Here is a 20952-nt window from a genome sequence, read left to right as displayed (position 1 = left end):
AAATAAATTAAAACAATACAAAAGTGAAAAATAATATAATATATTATTTGTCCAAGTATAATAATTTCAACTTCACACAAATTAAATAAATTCGTTTAGGATTAAGTAATTAATGCCTTTGAAAAAAAGAATAACTTAGTTTAGTTAGATAAAATTATTTTTATGTTTATTAAATTATTTTTAATTCGTAAACGGGTCATATCGGGTCATATCAGGTCACCACGGGTTGACCCGAAATCGACCGGTTTTCTTTTCGGGTTCATCGGGTCCAACCCGATTCTGACCCGAATTCCCGAAACCTCAACCCAAACCCATTAATTTCGTGTTAGGTTCGTGTCGTGTTTTCAGGTCGTGTCGAAAATTGCCACCCCTAGTTGCGGTGATACATTTGCGCCGACAAATTTGAGCGACGATCCGGGCTTTGATCGAGCCGTACCGTTCCTGATTTGTCTCGCGCCTTCAGATCCTCCTTCACGCTTCGACAAGAAGCAAAATATTAAGCAATCGTTCCGACGGAGCTAAATTACTACAGGATAAAGAACGAATAGGAAATTTGGATTTCGAAACAAAAAAGAGAGGGGTGCAACACGAGGACTTCCCAGGGGGTCACCCATCCTAGTACTACTCTCGCCCAAGCACGCTTAACTTCGGAGTTCTGATGGGATCCGGTGCATTAGTGCTGGTATGATCGCACCCGCCATGTTCCTTTCGCTTTATTCTTTTAAATTACCCCGTCCTGCGAAGCAGTGTGGCTTTTCTAGACCGAAATTCATTTTAAGCGTCAATTCAAGCATTTTCCTCTTATCCTTTTATTTATTTACTTTATATTTTTTTTTGTTATTGATTTGCACCCTGTTTTTTTCCCTCATCCCGCAACTCTAAATTATCATGAAATCAATCCTTCACGCTTGCAGTTAGGGGTGGCAATTCGGGTCCAAATCAGGTTGGCGGGTCGGGTTCGGGTCAACAGACCCGCCAGAAAATCTGTTGACCCGAACCCCGACCCGCCAACCCGTGACGGGTCAGGTATGCTGACCCGAACCCGAAAATTTCAGGTTTACGGGGCGGCGGGTCGACCCGAAATGACCCGAAACTTAATTTTAATTTATTAATTTATCACTGTAATTTCTGATAAAATCAATTTCTCACAAAACTAATTACATAATCAAGTAATAAAAATTTAAATAAATGATTCCAAATCAAATCTAAAATAAATTAAACACCGTAAAAGTGTTTTATCCCAAGCAAAATATAAAATAAATTAAAACAATACAAAAGTGAAAAATAATATAATATATTATTTGTCCAAGTATAATAATTTCAACTTCACACAAATTAAATAAATTCGTTTAGGATTAAGTAATTAATGCCTTTGAAAAAAAGAATAACTTAGTTTAGTTAGATAAAATTATTTTTATGTTTATTAAATTATTTTTAATTCGTAAACGGGTCATATCGGGTCATATCAGGTCACCACGGGTTGACCCGAAATCGACCGGTTTTCTTTTCGGGTTCATCGGGTCCAACCCGATTCTGACCCGAATTCCCGAAACCTCAACCCAAACCCATTAATTTCGTGTTAGGTTCGTGTCGTGTTTTCAGGTCGTGTCGAAAATTGCCACCCCTAGTTGCGGTGATACATTTGCGCCGACAAATTTGAGCGACGATCCGGGCTTTGATCGAGCCGTACCGTTCCTGATTTGTCTCGCGCCTTCAGATCCTCCTTCACGCTTCGACAAGAAGCAAAATATTAAGCAATCGTTCCGACGGAGCTAAATTACTACAGGATAAAGAACGAATAGGAAATTTGGATTTCGAAACAAAAAAGAGAGGGATGCAACACGAGGACTTCCCAGGGGGTCACCCATCCTAGTACTACTCTCGCCCAAGCACGCTTAACTTCGGAGTTCTGATGGGATCCGGTGCATTAGTGCTGGTATGATCGCACCCGCCATGTTCCTTTCGCTTTATTCTTTTAAACTACCCCGTCCTGCGAAGCAGTGTGGCTTTTCTAGACCGAAATTCATTTTAAGCGTCAATTCAAGCATTTTCCTCTTATCCTTTTATTTATTTACTTTATATTTTTTTTTGTTATTGATTTGCACCCTGTTTTTTTCCCTCATCCCGCAACTCTAAATTATCATGAAATCAATCCTTCACGCTTGCAGTTAGGGGTGGCAATTCGGGTCCAAATCAGGTTGGCGGGTCGGGTTCGGGTCAACAGACCCGCCAGAAAATCTGTTGACCCGAACCCCGACCCGCCAACCCGTGACGGGTCAGGTATGCTGACCCGAACCCGAAAATTTCAGGTTTACGGGGCGGCGGGTCGACCCGAAATGACCCGAAACTTAATTTTAATTTATTAATTTATCACTGTAATTTCTAATAAAATCAATTTCTCACAAAACTAATTACATAATCAAGTAATAAAAATTTAAATAAATGATTCCAAATCAAATCTAAAATAAATTAAACACCGTAAAAGTGTTTTATCCCAAGCAAAATATAAAATAAATTAAAACAATACAAAAGTGAAAAATAATATAATATATTATTTGTCCAAGTATAATAAATTCAACTTCACACAAATTAAATAAATTCGTTTAGGATTAAGTAATTAATGCCTTTGAAAAAAAGAATAACTTAGTTTAGTTAGATAAAATTATTTTTATGTTTATTAAATTATTTTTAATTCGTAAACGGGTCATATCAGGTCACCACGGGTTGACCCGAAATCGACCGGTTTTCTTTTCGGGTTCATCGGGTCCAACCCGATTCTGACCCGAATTCCCGAAACCTCAACCCAAACCCATTAATTTCGTGTTAGGTTCGTGTCGTGTTTTCAGGTCGTGTCGAAAATTGCCACCCCTAGTTGCGGTGATACATTTGCGCCGACAAATTTGAGCGACGATCCGGGCTTTGATCGAGCCGTACCGTTCCTGATTTGTCTCGCGCCTTCAGATCCTCCTTCACGCTTCGACAAGAAGCAAAATATTAAGCAATCGTTCCGACGGAGCTAAATTACTACAGGATAAAGATCGAATAGGAAATTTGGATTTCGAAACAAAAAAGAGAGGGGTGCAACACGAGGACTTCCCAGGGGGTCACCCATCCTAGTACTACTCTCGCCCAAGCACGCTTAACTTCGGAGTTCTGATGGGATCCGGTGCATTAGTGCTGGTATGATCGCACCCGCCATGTTCCTTTCGCTTTATTCTTTTAAACTACCCCGTCCTGCGAAGCAGTGTGGCTTTTCTAGACCGAAATTCATTTTAAGCGTCAATTCAAGCATTTTCCTCTTATCCTTTTATTTATTTACTTTATATTTTTTTTTGTTATTGATTTGCACCCTGTTTTTTTCCCTCATCCCGCAACTCTAAATTATCATGAAATCAATCCTTCACGCTTGCAGTTAGGGGTGGCAATTCGGGTCCAAATCAGGTTGGCGGGTCGGGTTCGGGTCAACAGACCCGCCAGAAAATCTGTTGACCCGAACCCCGACCCGCCAACCCGTGACGGGTCAGGTATGCTGACCCGAACCCGAAAATTTCAGGTTTACGGGGCGGCGGGTCGACCCGAAATGACCCGAAACTTAATTTTAATTTATTAATTTATCACTGTAATTTCTAATAAAATCAATTTCTCACAAAACTAATTACATAATCAAGTAATAAAAATTTAAATAAATGATTCCAAATCAAATCTAAAATAAATTAAACACCGTAAAAGTGTTTTATCCCAAGCAAAATATAAAATAAATTAAAACAATACAAAAGTGAAAAATAATATAATATATTATTTGTCCAAGTATAATAATTTCAACTTCACACAAATTAAATAAATTCGTTTAGGATTAAGTAATTAATGCCTTTGAAAAAAAGAATAACTTAGTTTAGTTAGATAAAATTATTTTTATGTTTATTAAATTATTTTTAATTCGTAAACGGGTCATATCAGGTCACCACGGGTTGACCCGAAATCGACCGGTTTTCTTTTCGGGTTCATCGGGTCCAACCCGATTCTGACCCGAATTCCCGAAACCTCAACCCAAACCCATTAATTTCGTGTTAGGTTCGTGTCGTGTTTTCAGGTCGTGTCGAAAATTGCCACCCCTAGTTGCGGTGATACATTTGCGCCGACAAATTTGAGCGACGATCCGGGCTTTGATCGAGCCGTACCGTTCCTGATTTGTCTCGCGCCTTCAGATCCTCCTTCACGCTTCGACAAGAAGCAAAATATTAAGCAATCGTTCCGACGGAGCTAAATTACTACAGGATAAAGAACGAATAGGAAATTTGGATTTCGAAACAAAAAAGAGAGGGGTGCAACACGAGGACTTCCCAGGGGGTCACCCATCCTAGTACTACTCTCGCCCAAGCACGCTTAACTTCGGAGTTCTGATGGGATCCGGTGCATTAGTGCTGGTATGATCGCACCCGCCATGTTCCTTTCGCTTTATTCTTTTAAACTACCCCGTCCTGCGAAGCAGTGTGGCTTTTCTAGACCGAAATTCATTTTAAGCGTCAATTCAAGCATTTTCCTCTTATCCTTTTATTTATTTACTTTATATTTTTTTTTGTTATTGATTTGCACCCTGTTTTTTTCCCTCATCCCGCAACTCTAAATTATCATGAAATCAATCCTTCACGCTTGCAGTTAGGGGTGGCAATTCGGGTCCAAATCAGGTTGGCGGGTCGGGTTCGGGTCAACAGACCCGCCAGAAAATCTGTTGACCCGAACCCCGACCCGCCAACCCGTGACGGGTCAGGTATGCTGACCCGAACCCGAAAATTTCAGGTTTACGGGGCGGCGGGTCGACCCGAAATGACCCGAAACTTAATTTTAATTTATTAATTTATCACTGTAATTTCTAATAAAATCAATTTCTCACAAAACTAATTACATAATCAAGTAATAAAAATTTAAATAAATGATTCCAAATCAAATCTAAAATAAATTAAACACCGTAAAAGTGTTTTATCCCAAGCAAAATATAAAATAAATTAAAACAATACAAAAGTGAAAAATAATATAATATATTATTTGTCCAAGTATAATAATTTCAACTTCACACAAATTAAATAAATTCGTTTAGGATTAAGTAATTAATGCCTTTGAAAAAAAGAATAACTTAGTTTAGTTAGATAAAATTATTTTTATGTTTATTAAATTATTTTTAATTCGTAAACGGGTCATATCGGGTCATATCAGGTCACCACGGGTTGACCCGAAATCGACCGGTTTTCTTTTCGGGTTCATCGGGTCCAACCCGATTCTGACCCGAATTCCCGAAACCTCAACCCAAACCCATTAATTTCGTGTTAGGTTCGTGTCGTGTTTTCAGGTCGTGTCGAAAATTGCCACCCCTAGTTGCGGTGATACATTTGCACCGACAAATTTGAGCGACGATCCGGGCTTTGATCGAGCCGTACCGTTCCTGATTTGTCTCGCGCCTTCAGATCCTCCTTCACGCTTCGACAAGAAGCAAAATATTAAGCAATCGTTCCGACGGAGCTAAATTACTACAGGATAAAGAACGAATAGGAAATTTGGATTTCGAAACAAAAAAGAGAGGGATGCAACACGAGGACTTCCCAGGGGGTCACCCATCCTAGTACTACTCTCGCCCAAGCACGCTTAACTTCGGAGTTCTGATGGGATCCGGTGCATTAGTGCTGGTATGATCGCACCCGCCATGTTCCTTTCGCTTTATTCTTTTAAACTACCCCGTCCTGCGAAGCAGTGTGGCTTTTCTAGACCGAAATTCATTTTAAGCGTCAATTCAAGCATTTTCCTCTTATCCTTTTATTTATTTACTTTATATTTTTTTTTGTTATTGATTTGCACCCTGTTTTTTTCCCTCATCCCGCAACTCTAAATTATCATGAAATCAATCCTTCACGCTTGTAGTTAGGGGTGGCAATTCGGGTCCAAATCAGGTTGGCGGGTCGGGTTCGGGTCAACAGACCCGCCAGAAAATCTGTTGACCCGAACCCCGACCCGCCAACCCGTGACGGGTCAGGTATGCTGACCCGAACCCGAAAATTTCAGGTTTACGGGGCGGCGGGTCGACCCGAAATGACCCGAAACTTAATTTTAATTTATTAATTTATCACTGTAATTTCTGATAAAATCAATTTCTCACAAAACTAATTACATAATCAAGTAATAAAAATTTAAATAAATGATTCCAAATCAAATCTAAAATAAATTAAACACCGTAAAAGTGTTTTATCCCAAGCAAAATATAAAATAAATTAAAACAATACAAAAGTGAAAAATAATATAATATATTATTTGTCCAAGTATAATAATTTCAACTTCACACAAATTAAATAAATTCGTTTAGGATTAAGTAATTAATGCCTTTGAAAAAAAGAATAACTTAGTTTAGTTAGATAAAATTATTTTATGTTTATTAAATTATTTTTAATTCGTAAACGGGTCATATCAGGTCACCACGGGTTGACCCGAAATCGACCGGTTTTCTTTTCGGGTTCATCGGGTCCAACCCGATTCTGACCCGAATTCCCGAAACCTCAACCCAAACCCATTAATTTCGTGTTAGGTTCGTGTCGTGTTTTCAGGTCGTGTCGAAAATTGCCACCCCTAGTTGCGGTGATACATTTGCGCCGACAAATTTGAGCGACGATCCGGGCTTTGATCGAGCCGTACCGTTCCTGATTTGTCTCGCGCCTTCAGATCCTCCTTCACGCTTCGACAAGAAGCAAAATATTAAGCAATCGTTCCGACGGAGCTAAATTACTACAGGATAAAGAACGAATAGGAAATTTGGATTTCGAAACAAAAAAGAGAGGGGTGCAACACGAGGACTTCCCAGGGGGTCACCCATCCTAGTACTACTCTCGCCCAAGCACGCTTAACTTCGGAGTTCTGATGGGATCCGGTGCATTAGTGCTGGTATGATCGCACCCGCCATGTTCCTTTCGCTTTATTCTTTTAAACTACCCCGTCCTGCGAAGCAGTGTGGCTTTTCTAGACCGAAATTCATTTTAAGCGTCAATTCAAGCATTTTCCTCTTATCCTTTTATTTATTTACTTTATATTTTTTTTTGTTATTGATTTGCACCCTGTTTTTTTCCCTCATCCCGCAACTCTAAATTATCATGAAATCAATCCTTCACGCTTGCAGTTAGGGGTGGCAATTCGGGTCCAAATCAGGTTGGCGGGTCGGGTTCGGGTCAACAGACCCGCCAGAAAATCTGTTGACCCGAACCCCGACCCGCCAACCCGTGACGGGTCAGGTATGCTGACCCGAACCCGAAAATTTCAGGTTTACGGGGCGGCGGGTCGACCCGAAATGACCCGAAACTTAATTTTAATTTATTAATTTATCACTGTAATTTCTAATAAAATCAATTTCTCACAAAACTAATTACATAATCAAGTAATAAAAATTTAAATAAATGATTCCAAATCAAATCTAAAATAAATTAAACACCGTAAAAGTGTTTTATCCCAAGCAAAATATAAAATAAATTAAAACAATACAAAAGTGAAAAATAATATAATATATTATTTGTCCAAGTATAATAAATTCAACTTCACACAAATTAAATAAATTCGTTTAGGATTAAGTAATTAATGCCTTTGAAAAAAAGAATAACTTAGTTTAGTTAGATAAAATTATTTTTATGTTTATTAAATTATTTTTAATTCGTAAACGGGTCATATCAGGTCACCACGGGTTGACCCGAAATCGACCGGTTTTCTTTTCGGGTTCATCGGGTCCAACCCGATTCTGACCCGAATTCCCGAAACCTCAACCCAAACCCATTAATTTCGTGTTAGGTTCGTGTCGTGTTTTCAGGTCGTGTCGAAAATTGCCACCCCTAGTTGCGGTGATACATTTGCGCCGACAAATTTGAGCGACGATCCGGGCTTTGATCGAGCCGTACCGTTCATGATTTGTCTCGCGCCTTCAGATCCTCCTTCACGCTTCGACAAGAAGCAAAATATTAAGCAATCGTTCCGACGGAGCTAAATTACTACAGGATAAAGAACGAATAGGAAATTTGGATTTCGAAACAAAAAAGAGAGGGGTGCAACACGAGGACTTCCCAGGGTGTCACCCATCCTAGTACTACTCTCGCCCAAGCACGCTTAACTTCGGAGTTCTGATGGGATCCGGTGCATTAGTGCTGGTATGATCGCACCCGCCATGTTCCTTTCGCTTTATTCTTTTAAACTACCCCGTCCTGCGAAGCAGTGTGGCTTTTCTAGACCGAAATTCATTTTAAGCGTCAATTCAAGCATTTTCCTCTTATCCTTTTATTTATTTACTTTATATTTTTTTTTGTTATTGATTTGCACCCTGTTTTTTTCCCTCATCCCGCAACTCTAAATTATCATGAAATCAATCCTTCACGCTTGCAGTTAGGGGTGGCAATTCGGGTCCAAATCAGGTTGGCGGGTCGGGTTCGGGTCAACAGACCCGCCAGAAAATCTGTTGACCCGAACCCCGACCCGCCAACCCGTGACGGGTCAGGTATGCTGACCCGAACCCGAAAATTTCAGGTTTACGGGGCGGCGGGTCGACCCGAAATGACCCGAAACTTAATTTTAATTTATTAATTTATCACTGTAATTTCTAATAAAATCAATTTCTCACAAAACTAATTACATAATCAAGTAATAAAAATTTAAATAAATGATTCCAAATCAAATCTAAAATAAATTAAACACCGTAAAAGTGTTTTATCCCAAGCAAAATATAAAATAAATTAAAACAATACAAAAGTGAAAAATAATATAATATATTATTTGTCCAAGTATAATAATTTCAACTTCACACAAATTAAATAAATTCGTTTAGGATTAAGTAATTAATGCCTTTGAAAAAAAGAATAACTTAGTTTAGTTAGATAAAATTATTTTTATGTTTATTAAATTATTTTTAATTCGTAAACGGGTCATATCGGGTCATATCAGGTCACCACGGGTTGACCCGAAATCGACCGGTTTTCTTTTCGGGTTCATCGGGTCCAACCCGATTCTGACCCGAATTCCCGAAACCTCAACCCAAACCCATTAATTTCGTGTTAGGTTCGTGTCGTGTTTTCAGGTCGTGTCGAAAATTGCCACCCCTAGTTGCGGTGATACATTTGCGCCGACAAATTTGAGCGACGATCCGGGCTTTGATCGAGCCGTACCGTTCCTGATTTGTCTCGCGCCTTCAGATCCTCCTTCACGCTTCGACAAGAAGCAAAATATTAAGCAATCGTTCCGACGGAGCTAAATTACTACAGGATAAAGAACGAATAGGAAATTTGGATTTCGAAACAAAAAAGAGAGGGGTGCAACACGAGGACTTCCCAGGGGGTCACCCATCCTAGTACTACTCTCGCCCAAGCACGCTTAACTTCGGAGTTCTGATGGGATCCGGTGCATTAGTGCTGGTATGATCGCACCCGCCATGTTCCTTTCGCTTTATTCTTTTAAACTACCCCGTCCTGCGAAGCAGTGTGGCTTTTCTAGACCGAAATTCATTTTAAGCGTCAATTCAAGCATTTTCCTCTTATCCTTTTATTTATTTACTTTATATTTTTTTTTGTTATTGATTTGCACCCTGTTTTTTTCCCTCATCCCGCAACTCTAAATTATCATGAAATCAATCCTTCACGCTTGCAGTTAGGGGTGGCAATTCGGGTCCAAATCAGGTTGGCGGGTCGGGTTCGGGTCAACAGACCCGCCAGAAAATCTGTTGACCCGAACCCCGACCCGCCAACCCGTGACGGGTCAGGTATGCTGACCCGAACCCGAAAATTTCAGGTTTACGGGGCGGCGGGTCGACCCGAAATGACCCGAAACTTAATTTTAATTTATTAATTTATCACTGTAATTTCTAATAAAATCAATTTCTCACAAAACTAATTACATAATCAAGTAATAAAAATTTAAATAAATGATTCCAAATCAAATCTAAAATAAATTAAACACCGTAAAAGTGTTTTATCCCAAGCAAAATATAAAATAAATTAAAACAATACAAAAGTGAAAAATAATATAATATATTATTTGTCCAAGTATAATAAATTCAACTTCACACAAATTAAATAAATTCGTTTAGGATTAAGTAATTAATGCCTTTGAAAAAAAGAATAACTTAGTTTAGTTAGATAAAATTATTTTTATGTTTATTAAATTATTTTTAATTCGTAAACGGGTCATATCAGGTCACCACGGGTTGACCCGAAATCGACCGGTTTTCTTTTCGGGTTCATCGGGTCCAACCCGATTCTGACCCGAATTCCCGAAACCTCAACCCAAACCCATTAATTTCGTGTTAGGTTCGTGTCGTGTTTTCAGGTCGTGTCGAAAATTGCCACCCCTAGTTGCGGTGATACATTTGCGCCGACAAATTTGAGCGACGATCCGGGCTTTGATCGAGCCGTACCGTTCCTGATTTGTCTCGCGCCTTCAGATCCTCCTTCACGCTTCGACAAGAAGCAAAATATTAAGCAATCGTTCCGACGGAGCTAAATTACTACAGGATAAAGATCGAATAGGAAATTTGGATTTCGAAACAAAAAAGAGAGGGGTGCAACACGAGGACTTCCCAGGGGGTCACCCATCCTAGTACTACTCTCGCCCAAGCACGCTTAACTTCGGAGTTCTGATGGGATCCGGTGCATTAGTGCTGGTATGATCGCACCCGCCATGTTCCTTTCGCTTTATTCTTTTAAACTACCCCGTCCTGCGAAGCAGTGTGGCTTTTCTAGACCGAAATTCATTTTAAGCGTCAATTCAAGCATTTTCCTCTTATCCTTTTATTTATTTACTTTATATTTTTTTTTGTTATTGATTTGCACCCTGTTTTTTTCCCTCATCCCGCAACTCTAAATTATCATGAAATCAATCCTTCACGCTTGCAGTTAGGGGTGGCAATTCGGGTCCAAATCAGGTTGGCGGGTCGGGTTCGGGTCAACAGACCCGCCAGAAAATCTGTTGACCCGAACCCCGACCCGCCAACCCGTGACGGGTCAGGTATGCTGACCCGAACCCGAAAATTTCAGGTTTACGGGGCGGCGGGTCGACCCGAAATGACCCGAAACTTAATTTTAATTTATTAATTTATCACTGTAATTTCTGATAAAATCAATTTCTCACAAAACTAATTACATAATCAAGTAATAAAAATTTAAATAAATGATTCCAAATCAAATCTAAAATAAATTAAACACCGTAAAAGTGTTTTATCCCAAGCAAAATATAAAATAAATTAAAACAATACAAAAGTGAAAAATAATATAATATATTATTTGTCCAAGTATAATAATTTCAACTTCACACAAATTAAATAAATTCGTTTAGGATTAAGTAATTAATGCCTTTGAAAAAAAGAATAACTTAGTTTAGTTAGATAAAATTATTTTTATGTTTATTAAATTATTTTTAATTCGTAAACGGGTCATATCGGGTCATATCAGGTCACCACGGGTTGACCCGAAATCGACCGGTTTTCTTTTCGGGTTCATCGGGTCCAACCCGATTCTGACCCGAATTCCCGAAACCTCAACCCAAACCCATTAATTTCGTGTTAGGTTCGTGTCGTGTTTTCAGGTCGTGTCGAAAATTGCCACCCCTAGTTGCGGTGATACATTTGCGCCGACAAATTTGAGCGACGATCCGGGCTTTGATCGAGCCGTACCGTTCCTGATTTGTCTCGCGCCTTCAGATCCTCCTTCACGCTTCGACAAGAAGCAAAATATTAAGCAATCGTTCCGACGGAGCTAAATTACTACAGGATAAAGAACGAATAGGAAATTTGGATTTCGAAACAAAAAAGAGAGGGATGCAACACGAGGACTTCCCAGGGGGTCACCCATCCTAGTACTACTCTCGCCCAAGCACGCTTAACTTCGGAGTTCTGATGGGATCCGGTGCATTAGTGCTGGTATGATCGCACCCGCCATGTTCCTTTCGCTTTATTCTTTTAAACTACCCCGTCCTGCGAAGCAGTGTGGCTTTTCTAGACCGAAATTCATTTTAAGCGTCAATTCAAGCATTTTCCTCTTATCCTTTTATTTATTTACTTTATATTTTTTTTTGTTATTGATTTGCACCCTGTTTTTTTCCCTCATCCCGCAACTCTAAATTATCATGAAATCAATCCTTCACGCTTGCAGTTAGGGGTGGCAATTCGGGTCCAAATCAGGTTGGCGGGTCGGGTTCGGGTCAACAGACCCGCCAGAAAATCTGTTGACCCGAACCCCGACCCGCCAACCCGTGACGGGTCAGGTATGCTGACCCGAACCCGAAAATTTCAGGTTTACGGGGCGGCGGGTCGACCCGAAATGACCCGAAACTTAATTTTAATTTATTAATTTATCACTGTAATTTCTAATAAAATCAATTTCTCACAAAACTAATTACATAATCAAGTAATAAAAATTTAAATAAATGATTCCAAATCAAATCTAAAATAAATTAAACACCGTAAAAGTGTTTTATCCCAAGCAAAATATAAAATAAATTAAAACAATACAAAAGTGAAAAATAATATAATATATTATTTGTCCAAGTATAATAATTTCAACTTCACACAAATTAAATAAATTCGTTTAGGATTAAGTAATTAATGCCTTTGAAAAAAAGAATAACTTAGTTTAGTTAGATAAAATTATTTTATGTTTATTAAATTATTTTTAATTCGTAAACGGGTCATATCAGGTCACCACGGGTTGACCCGAAATCGACCGGTTTTCTTTTCGGGTTCATCGGGTCCAACCCGATTCTGACCCGAATTCCCGAAACCTCAACCCAAACCCATTAATTTCGTGTTAGGTTCGTGTCGTGTTTTCAGGTCGTGTCGAAAATTGCCACCCCTAGTTGCGGTGATACATTTGCGCCGACAAATTTGAGCGACGATCCGGGCTTTGATCGAGCCGTACCGTTCCTGATTTGTCTCGCGCCTTCAGATCCTCCTTCACGCTTCGACAAGAAGCAAAATATTAAGCAATCGTTCCGACGGAGCTAAATTACTACAGGATAAAGAACGAATAGGAAATTTGGATTTCGAAACAAAAAAGAGAGGGGTGCAACACGAGGACTTCCCAGGGGGTCACCCATCCTAGTACTACTCTCGCCCAAGCACGCTTAACTTCGGAGTTCTGATGGGATCCGGTGCATTAGTGCTGGTATGATCGCACCCGCCATGTTCCTTTCGCTTTATTCTTTTAAACTACCCCGTCCTGCGAAGCAGTGTGGCTTTTCTAGACCGAAATTCATTTTAAGCGTCAATTCAAGCATTTTCCTCTTATCCTTTTATTTATTTACTTTATATTTTTTTTTGTTATTGATTTGCACCCTGTTTTTTTCCCTCATCCCGCAACTCTAAATTATCATGAAATCAATCCTTCACGCTTGCAGTTAGGGGTGGCAATTCGGGTCCAAATCAGGTTGGCGGGTCGGGTTCGGGTCAACAGACCCGCCAGAAAATCTGTTGACCCGAACCCCGACCCGCCAACCCGTGACGGGTCAGGTATGCTGACCCGAACCCGAAAATTTCAGGTTTACGGGGCGGCGGGTCGACCCGAAATGACCCGAAACTTAATTTTAATTTATTAATTTATCACTGTAATTTCTAATAAAATCAATTTCTCACAAAACTAATTACATAATCAAGTAATAAAAATTTAAATAAATGATTCCAAATCAAATCTAAAATAAATTAAACACCGTAAAAGTGTTTTATCCCAAGCAAAATATAAAATAAATTAAAACAATACAAAAGTGAAAAATAATATAATATATTATTTGTCCAAGTATAATAATTTCAACTTCACACAAATTAAATAAATTCGTTTAGGATTAAGTAATTAATGCCTTTGAAAAAAAGAATAACTTAGTTTAGTTAGATAAAATTATTTTTATGTTTATTAAATTATTTTTAATTCGTAAACGGGTCATATCGGGTCATATCAGGTCACCACGGGTTGACCCGAAATCGACCGGTTTTCTTTTCGGGTTCATCGGGTCCAACCCGATTCTGACCCGAATTCCCGAAACCTCAACCCAAACCCATTAATTTCGTGTTAGGTTCGTGTCGTGTTTTCAGGTCGTGTCGAAAATTGCCACCCCTAGTTGCGGTGATACATTTGCGCCGACAAATTTGAGCGACGATCCGGGCTTTGATCGAGCCGTACCGTTCCTGATTTGTCTCGCGCCTTCAGATCCTCCTTCACGCTTCGACAAGAAGCAAAATATTAAGCAATCGTTCCGACGGAGCTAAATTACTACAGGATAAAGAACGAATAGGAAATTTGGATTTCGAAACAAAAAAGAGAGGGGTGCAACACGAGGACTTCCCAGGGGGTCACCCATCCTAGTACTACTCTCGCCCAAGCACGCTTAACTTCGGAGTTCTGATGGGATCCGGTGCATTAGTGCTGGTATGATCGCACCCGCCATGTTCCTTTCGCTTTATTCTTTTAAATTACCCCGTCCTGCGAAGCAGTGTGGCTTTTCTAGACCGAAATTCATTTTAAGCGTCAATTCAAGCATTTTCCTCTTATCCTTTTATTTATTTACTTTATATTTTTTTTTGTTATTGATTTGCACCCTGTTTTTTTCCCTCATCCCGCAACTCTAAATTATCATGAAATCAATCCTTCACGCTTGCAGTTAGGGGTGGCAATTCGGGTCCAAATCAGGTTGGCGGGTCGGGTTCGGGTCAACAGACCCGCCAGAAAATCTGTTGACCCGAACCCCGACCCGCCAACCCGTGACGGGTCAGGTATGCTGACCCGAACCCGAAAATTTCAGGTTTACGGGGCGGCGGGTCGACCCGAAATGACCCGAAACTTAATTTTAATTTATTAATTTATCACTGTAATTTCTGATAAAATCAATTTCTCACAAAACTAATTACATAATCAAGTAATAAAAATTTAAATAAATGATTCCAAATCAAATCTAAAATAAATTAAACACCGTAAAAGTGTTTTATCCCAAGCAAAATATAAAATAAATTAAAACAATACAAAAGTGAAAAATAATATAATATATTATTTGTCCAAGTATAATAATTTCAACTTCACACAAATTAAATAAATTCGTTTAGAATTAAGTAATTAATGCCTTTGAAAAAAAGAATAACTTAGTTTAGTTAGATAAAATTATTTTTATGTTTATTAAATTATTTTTAATTCGTAAACGGGTCATATCGGGTCATATCAGGTCACCACGGGTTGACCCGAAATCGACCGGTTTTCTTTTCGGGTTCATCGGGTCCAACCCGATTCTGACCCGAATTCCCGAAACCTCAACCCAAACCCATTAATTTCGTGTTAGGTTCGTGTCGTGTTTTCAGGTCGTGTCGAAAATTGCCACCCCTAGTTGCGGTGATACATTTGCGCCGACAAATTTGAGCGACGATCCGGGCTTTGATCGAGCCGTACCGTTCCTGATTTGTCTCGCGCCTTCAGATCCTCCTTCACGCTTCGACAAGAAGCAAAATATTAAGCAATCGTTCCGACGGAGCTAAATTACTACAGGATAAAGAACGAATAGGAAATTTGGATTTCGAAACAAAAAAGAGAGGGATGCAACACGAGGACTTCCCAGGGGGTCACCCATCCTAGTACTACTCTCGCCCAAGCACGCTTAACTTCGGAGTTCTGATGGGATCCGGTGCATTAGTGCTGGTATGATCGCACCCGCCATGTTCCTTTCGCTTTATTCTTTTAAATTACCCCGTCCTGCGAAGCAGTGTGGCTTTTCTAGACCGAAATTCATTTTAAGCGTCAATTCAAGCATTTTCCTCTTATCCTTTTATTTATTTACTTTATATTTTTTTTTGTTATTGATTTGCACCCTGTTTTTTTCCCTCATCCCGCAACTCTAAATTATCATGAAATCAATCCTTCACGCTTGCAGTTAGGGGTGGCAATTCGGGTCCAAATCAGGTTGGCGGGTCGGGTTCGGGTCAACAGACCCGCCAGAAAATCTGTTGACCCGAACCCCGACCCGCCAACCCGTGACGGGTCAGGTATGCTGACCCGAACCCGAAAATTTCAGGTTTACGGGGCGGCGGGTCGACCCGAAATGACCCGAAACTTAATTTTAATTTATTAATTTATCACTGTAATTTCTAATAAAATCAATTTCTCACAAAACTAATTACATAATCAAGTAATAAAAATTTAAATAAATGATTCCAAATCAAATCTAAAATAAATTAAACACCGTAAAAGTGTTTTATCCCAAGCAAAATATAAAATAAATTAAAACAATACAAAAGTGAAAAATAATATAATATATTATTTGTCCAAGTATAATAATTTCAACTTCACACAAATTAAATAAATTCGTTTAGGATTAAGTAATTAATGCCTTTGAAAAAAAGAATAACTTAGTTTAGTTAGATAAAATTATTTTTATGTTTATTAAATTATTTTTAATTCGTAAACGGGTCATATCGGGTCATATCAGGTCACCACGGGTTGACCCGAAATCGACCGGTTTTCTTTTCGGGTTCATCGGGTCCAACCCGATTCTGACCCGAATTCCCGAAACCTCAACCCAAACCCATTAATTTCGTGTTAGGTTCGTGTCGTGTTTTCAGGTCGTGTCGAAAATTGCCACCCCTAGTTGCGGTGATACATTTGCGCCGACAAATTTGAGCGACGATCCGGGCTTTGATCGAGCCGTACCGTTCCTGATTTGTCTCGCGCCTTCAGATCCTCCTTCACGCTTCGACAAGAAGCAAAATATTAAGCAATCGTTCCGACGGAGCTAAATTACTACAGGATAAAGAACGAATAGGAAATTTGGATTTCGAAACAAAAAAGAGAGGGGTGCAACACGAGGACTTCCCAAGGGGTCACCCATCCTAGTACTACTCTCGCCCAAGCACGCTTAACTTCGGAGTTCTGATGGGATCCGGTGCATTAGTGCTGGTATGATCGCACCCGCCATGTTCCTTTCGCTTTATTCTTTTAAACTACCCCGTCCTGCGAAGCAGTGTGGCTTTTCTAGACCGAAATTCATTTTAAGCGTCAATTCAAGCATTTTCCTCTTATCCTTTTATTTATTTACTTTATATTTTTTTTTGTTATTGATTTGCACCCTGTTTTTTTCCCTCATCCCGCAACTCTAAATTATCATGAAATCAATCCTTCACGCTTGCAGTTAGGGGTGGCAATTCGGGTCCAAATCAGGTTGGCGGGTCGGGTTCGGGTCAACAGACCCGCCAGAAAATCTGTTGACCCGAACCCCGACCCGCCAACCCGTGACGGGTCAGGTATGCTGACCCGAACCCGAAAATTTCAGGTTTACGGGGCGGCGGGTCGACCCGAAATGACCCGAAACTTAATTTTAATTTATTAATTTATCACTGTAATTTCTGATAAAATCAATTTCTCACAAAACTAATTACATAATCAAGTAATAAAAATTTAAATAAATGATTCCAAATCAAATCTAAAATAAATTAAACACCGTAAAAGTGTTTTATCCCAAGCAAAATATAAAATAAATTAAAACAATACAAAAGTGAAAAATAATATAATATATTATTTGTCCAAGTATAATAATTTCAACTTCACACAAATTAAATAAATTCGTTTAGGATTAAGTAATTAATGCCTTTGAAAAAAAGAATAACTTAGTTTAGTTAGATAAAATTATTTTTATGTTTATTAAATTATTTTTAATTCGTAAACGGGTCATATCAGGTCACCACGGGTTGACCCGAAATCGACCGGTTTTCTTTTCGGGTTCATCGGGTCCAACCCGATTCTGACCCGAATTCCCGAAACCTCAACCCAAACCTATTAATTTCGTGTTAGGTTCGTGTCGTGTTTTCAGGTCGTGTCGAAAATTGCCACCCCTAGTTGCGGTGATACATTTGCGCCGACAAATTTGAGCGACGATCCGGGCTTTGATCGAGCCGTACCGTTCCTGATTTGTCTCGCGCCTTCAGATCCTCCTTCACGCTTCGACAAGAAGCAAAATATTAAGCAATCGTTCCGACGGAGCTAAATTACTACAGGATAAAGAACGAATAAGAAATTTGGATTTCGAAACAAAAAAGAGAGGGGTGCAACACGAGGACTTCCCAAGGGGTCACCCATCCTAGTACTACTCTCGCCCAAGCACGCTTAACTTCGGAGTTCTGATGGGATCCGGTGCATTAGTGCTGGTATGATCGCACCCGCCATGTTCCTTTCGCTTTATTCTTTTAAACTACCCCGTCCTGCGAAGCAGTGTGGCTTTTCTAGACCGAAATTCATTTTAAGCGTCAATTCAAGCATTTTCCTCTTATCCTTTTATTTATTTACTTTATATTTTTTTTTGTTATTGATTTGCACCCTGTTTTTTTCCCTCATCCCGCAACTCTAAATTATCATGAAATCAATCCTTCACGCTTGCAGTTAGGGGTGGCAATTCGGGTCCAAATCAGGTTGGCGGGTCGGGTTCGGGTCAACAGACCCGCCAGAAAATCTGTTGACCCGAACCCCGACCCGCCAACCCGTGACGGGTCAGGTATGCTGACCCGAACCCGAAAATTTCAGGTTTACGGGGCGGCGGGTCGACCCGAAATGACCCGAAACTTAATTTTAATTTATTAATTTATCACTGTAATTTCTGATAAAATCAATTTCTCACAAAACTAATTACATAATCAAGTAATAAAAATTTAAATAAATGATTCCAAATCAAATCTAAAATAAATTAAACACCGTAAAAGTGTTTTATCCCAAGCAAAATATAAAATAAATTAAAACAATACAAAAGTGAAAAATAATATAATATATTATTTGTCCAAGTATAATAATTTCAACTTCACACAAATTAAATAAATTCGTTTAGGATTAAGTAATTAATGCCTTTGAAAAAAAGAATAACTTAGTTTAGTTAGATAAAATTATTTTTATGTTTATTAAATTATTTTTAATTCGTAAACGGGTCATATCGGGTCATATCAGGTCACCACGGGTTGACCCGAAATCGACCGGTTTTCTTTTCGGGTTCATCGGGTCCAACCCGATTCTGACCCGAATTCCCGAAACCTCAACCCAAACCCATTAATTTCGTGTTAGGTTCGTGTCGTGTTTTCAGGTCGTGTCGAAAATTGCCACCCCTAGTTGCGGTGATACATTTGCGCCGACAAATTTGAGCGACGATCCGGGCTTTGATCGAGCCGTACCGTTCCTGATTTGTCTCGCGCCTTCAGATCCTCCTTCACGCTTCGACAAGAAGCAAAATATTAAGCAATCGTTCCGACGGAGCTAAATTACTACAGGATAAAGAACGAATAGGAAATTTGGATTTCGAAACAAAAAAGAGAGGGGTGCAACACGAGGACTTCCCAGGGGGTCACCCATCCTAGTACTACTCTCGCCCAAGCACGCTTAACTTCGGAGTTCTGATGGGATCCGGTGCATTAGTGCTGGTATGATCGCACCCGCCATGTTCCTTTCGCTTTATTCTTTTAAACTACCCCGTCCTGCGAAGCAGTGTGGCTTTTCTAGACCGAAATTCATTTTAAGCGTCAATTCAAGCATTTTCCTCTTATCCTTTTATTTATTTACTTTATATTTTTTTTTGTTATTGATTTGCACCCTGTTTTTTTCCCTCATCCCGCAACTCTAAATTATCATGAAATCAATCCTTCACGCTTGCAGTTAGGGGTGGCAATTCGGGTCCAAATCAGGTTGGCGGGTCGGGTTCGGGTCAACAGACCCGCCAGAAAATCTGTTGACCCGAACCCCGACCCGCCAACCCGTGATGGGTCAGGTATGCTGACCCGAACCCGAAAATTTCAGGTTTACGGGGCGGCGGGGTCGACCCGAAATGACCCGAAACTTAATTTTAATTTATTAATTTATCACTGTAATTTCTGATAAAATCAATTTCTCACAAAACTAATTACATAATCAAGTAATAAAAATTTAAATAAATGATTCCAAATCAAATCTAAAATAAATTAAACACCGTAAAAGTGTTTTATCCCAAGCAAAATATAAAATAAATTAAAACAATACAAAAGTGAAAAATAATATAATATATTATTTGTCCAAGTATAATAATTTCAACTTCACACAAATTAAATAAATTCGTTTAGGATTAAGTAATTAATGCCTTTGAAAAAAAGAATAACTTAGTTTAGTTAGATAAAATTATTTTTATGTTTATTAAATTATTTTTAATTCGTAAACGGGTCATATCAGGTCACCACGGGTTGACCCGAAATCGACCGGTTTTCTTTTCGGGTTCATCGGGTCCAACCCGATTCTGACCCGAATTCCCGAAACCTCAACCCAAACCCATTAATTTCGTGTTAGGTTCGTGTCGTGTTTTCAGGTCGTGTCGAAAATTGCCACCCCTAGTTGCGGTGATACATTTGCGCCGACAAATTTGAGCGACGATCCGGGCTTTGATCGAGCCGTACCGTTCCTGATTTGTCTCGCGCCTTCAGATCCTCCTTCACGCTTCGACAAGAAGCAAAATATTAAGCAATCGTTCCGACGGAGCTAAATTACTACAGGATAAAGAACGAATAGGAAATTTGGATTTCGAAACAAAAAAGAGAGGGGTGCAACACGAGGACTTCCCAAGGGGTCACCCATCCTAGTACTACTCTCGCCCAAGCACGCTTAACTTCGGAGTTCTGATGGGATCCGGTGCATTAGTGCTGGTATGATCGCACCCGCCATGTTCCTTTCGCTTTATTCTTTTAAACTACCCCGTCCTGCGAAGCAGTGTGGCTTTTCTAGACCGAAATTCATTTTAAGCGTCAATTCAAGCATTTTCCTCTTATCCTTTTATTTATTTACTTTATATTTTTTTTTGTTATTGATTTGCACCCTGTTTTTTTCCCTCATCCCGCAACTCTAAATTATCATGAAATCAATCCTTCACGCTTGCAGTTAGGGGTGGCAATTCGGGTCCAAATCAGGTTGGCGGGTCGGGTTCGGGTCAACA

General features: G+C 39.4%; 17 non-coding genes across 17 annotated transcripts; all 17 read right to left on the bottom strand.

Moving 5' to 3' along the window:
- Positions 1-577: 577 nt before the first annotated feature.
- Positions 578-696, bottom strand: LOC140024414 (5S ribosomal RNA). Its single transcript, XR_011828387.1, has one exon. It is a non-coding gene; the product is annotated as a 5S ribosomal RNA (ribosomal RNA).
- A 1135-nt stretch (positions 697-1831) lies between these two features.
- Positions 1832-1950, bottom strand: LOC140029997 (5S ribosomal RNA). The gene has a single exon (XR_011833911.1). It is a non-coding gene; the product is annotated as a 5S ribosomal RNA (ribosomal RNA).
- Positions 1951-3075: 1125 nt separating this feature from the next.
- On the bottom strand, positions 3076-3194 carry LOC140024403 (5S ribosomal RNA). Its single transcript, XR_011828376.1, has one exon. It is a non-coding gene; the product is annotated as a 5S ribosomal RNA (ribosomal RNA).
- A 1125-nt stretch (positions 3195-4319) lies between these two features.
- LOC140024392 (5S ribosomal RNA) lies at positions 4320-4438 on the bottom strand. The gene has a single exon (XR_011828365.1). It is a non-coding gene; the product is annotated as a 5S ribosomal RNA (ribosomal RNA).
- Positions 4439-5573: 1135 nt separating this feature from the next.
- Positions 5574-5692, bottom strand: LOC140029996 (5S ribosomal RNA). The gene has a single exon (XR_011833910.1). It is a non-coding gene; the product is annotated as a 5S ribosomal RNA (ribosomal RNA).
- A 1124-nt stretch (positions 5693-6816) lies between these two features.
- Positions 6817-6935, bottom strand: LOC140024381 (5S ribosomal RNA). Its single transcript, XR_011828354.1, has one exon. It is a non-coding gene; the product is annotated as a 5S ribosomal RNA (ribosomal RNA).
- Positions 6936-8060: 1125 nt separating this feature from the next.
- LOC140031494 (5S ribosomal RNA) lies at positions 8061-8179 on the bottom strand. The gene has a single exon (XR_011835416.1). It is a non-coding gene; the product is annotated as a 5S ribosomal RNA (ribosomal RNA).
- Positions 8180-9314: 1135 nt separating this feature from the next.
- LOC140024370 (5S ribosomal RNA) lies at positions 9315-9433 on the bottom strand. The gene has a single exon (XR_011828343.1). It is a non-coding gene; the product is annotated as a 5S ribosomal RNA (ribosomal RNA).
- Positions 9434-10558: 1125 nt separating this feature from the next.
- On the bottom strand, positions 10559-10677 carry LOC140024359 (5S ribosomal RNA). Its single transcript, XR_011828332.1, has one exon. It is a non-coding gene; the product is annotated as a 5S ribosomal RNA (ribosomal RNA).
- Positions 10678-11812: 1135 nt separating this feature from the next.
- On the bottom strand, positions 11813-11931 carry LOC140029994 (5S ribosomal RNA). Its single transcript, XR_011833908.1, has one exon. It is a non-coding gene; the product is annotated as a 5S ribosomal RNA (ribosomal RNA).
- A 1124-nt stretch (positions 11932-13055) lies between these two features.
- Positions 13056-13174, bottom strand: LOC140024348 (5S ribosomal RNA). Its single transcript, XR_011828321.1, has one exon. It is a non-coding gene; the product is annotated as a 5S ribosomal RNA (ribosomal RNA).
- Positions 13175-14309: 1135 nt separating this feature from the next.
- Positions 14310-14428, bottom strand: LOC140024337 (5S ribosomal RNA). Its single transcript, XR_011828310.1, has one exon. It is a non-coding gene; the product is annotated as a 5S ribosomal RNA (ribosomal RNA).
- A 1135-nt stretch (positions 14429-15563) lies between these two features.
- Positions 15564-15682, bottom strand: LOC140029993 (5S ribosomal RNA). Its single transcript, XR_011833907.1, has one exon. It is a non-coding gene; the product is annotated as a 5S ribosomal RNA (ribosomal RNA).
- Positions 15683-16817: 1135 nt separating this feature from the next.
- Positions 16818-16936, bottom strand: LOC140029868 (5S ribosomal RNA). Its single transcript, XR_011833783.1, has one exon. It is a non-coding gene; the product is annotated as a 5S ribosomal RNA (ribosomal RNA).
- A 1125-nt stretch (positions 16937-18061) lies between these two features.
- LOC140029867 (5S ribosomal RNA) lies at positions 18062-18180 on the bottom strand. The gene has a single exon (XR_011833782.1). It is a non-coding gene; the product is annotated as a 5S ribosomal RNA (ribosomal RNA).
- A 1135-nt stretch (positions 18181-19315) lies between these two features.
- LOC140024325 (5S ribosomal RNA) lies at positions 19316-19434 on the bottom strand. Its single transcript, XR_011828298.1, has one exon. It is a non-coding gene; the product is annotated as a 5S ribosomal RNA (ribosomal RNA).
- Positions 19435-20560: 1126 nt separating this feature from the next.
- Positions 20561-20679, bottom strand: LOC140029866 (5S ribosomal RNA). The gene has a single exon (XR_011833781.1). It is a non-coding gene; the product is annotated as a 5S ribosomal RNA (ribosomal RNA).
- Positions 20680-20952: the final 273 nt, after the last annotated feature.

The sequence above is a fragment of the Coffea arabica genome, chromosome 11e, assembly GCF_036785885.1.
Source record: "Coffea arabica cultivar ET-39 chromosome 11e, Coffea Arabica ET-39 HiFi, whole genome shotgun sequence".
In the NCBI taxonomy this organism is placed as follows: Eukaryota; Viridiplantae; Streptophyta; class Magnoliopsida; order Gentianales; family Rubiaceae; genus Coffea; species Coffea arabica.
The sequence above is the reverse complement of the archived record's forward strand: the minus strand, read 5'-3'. Positions and strand labels throughout refer to the sequence as shown.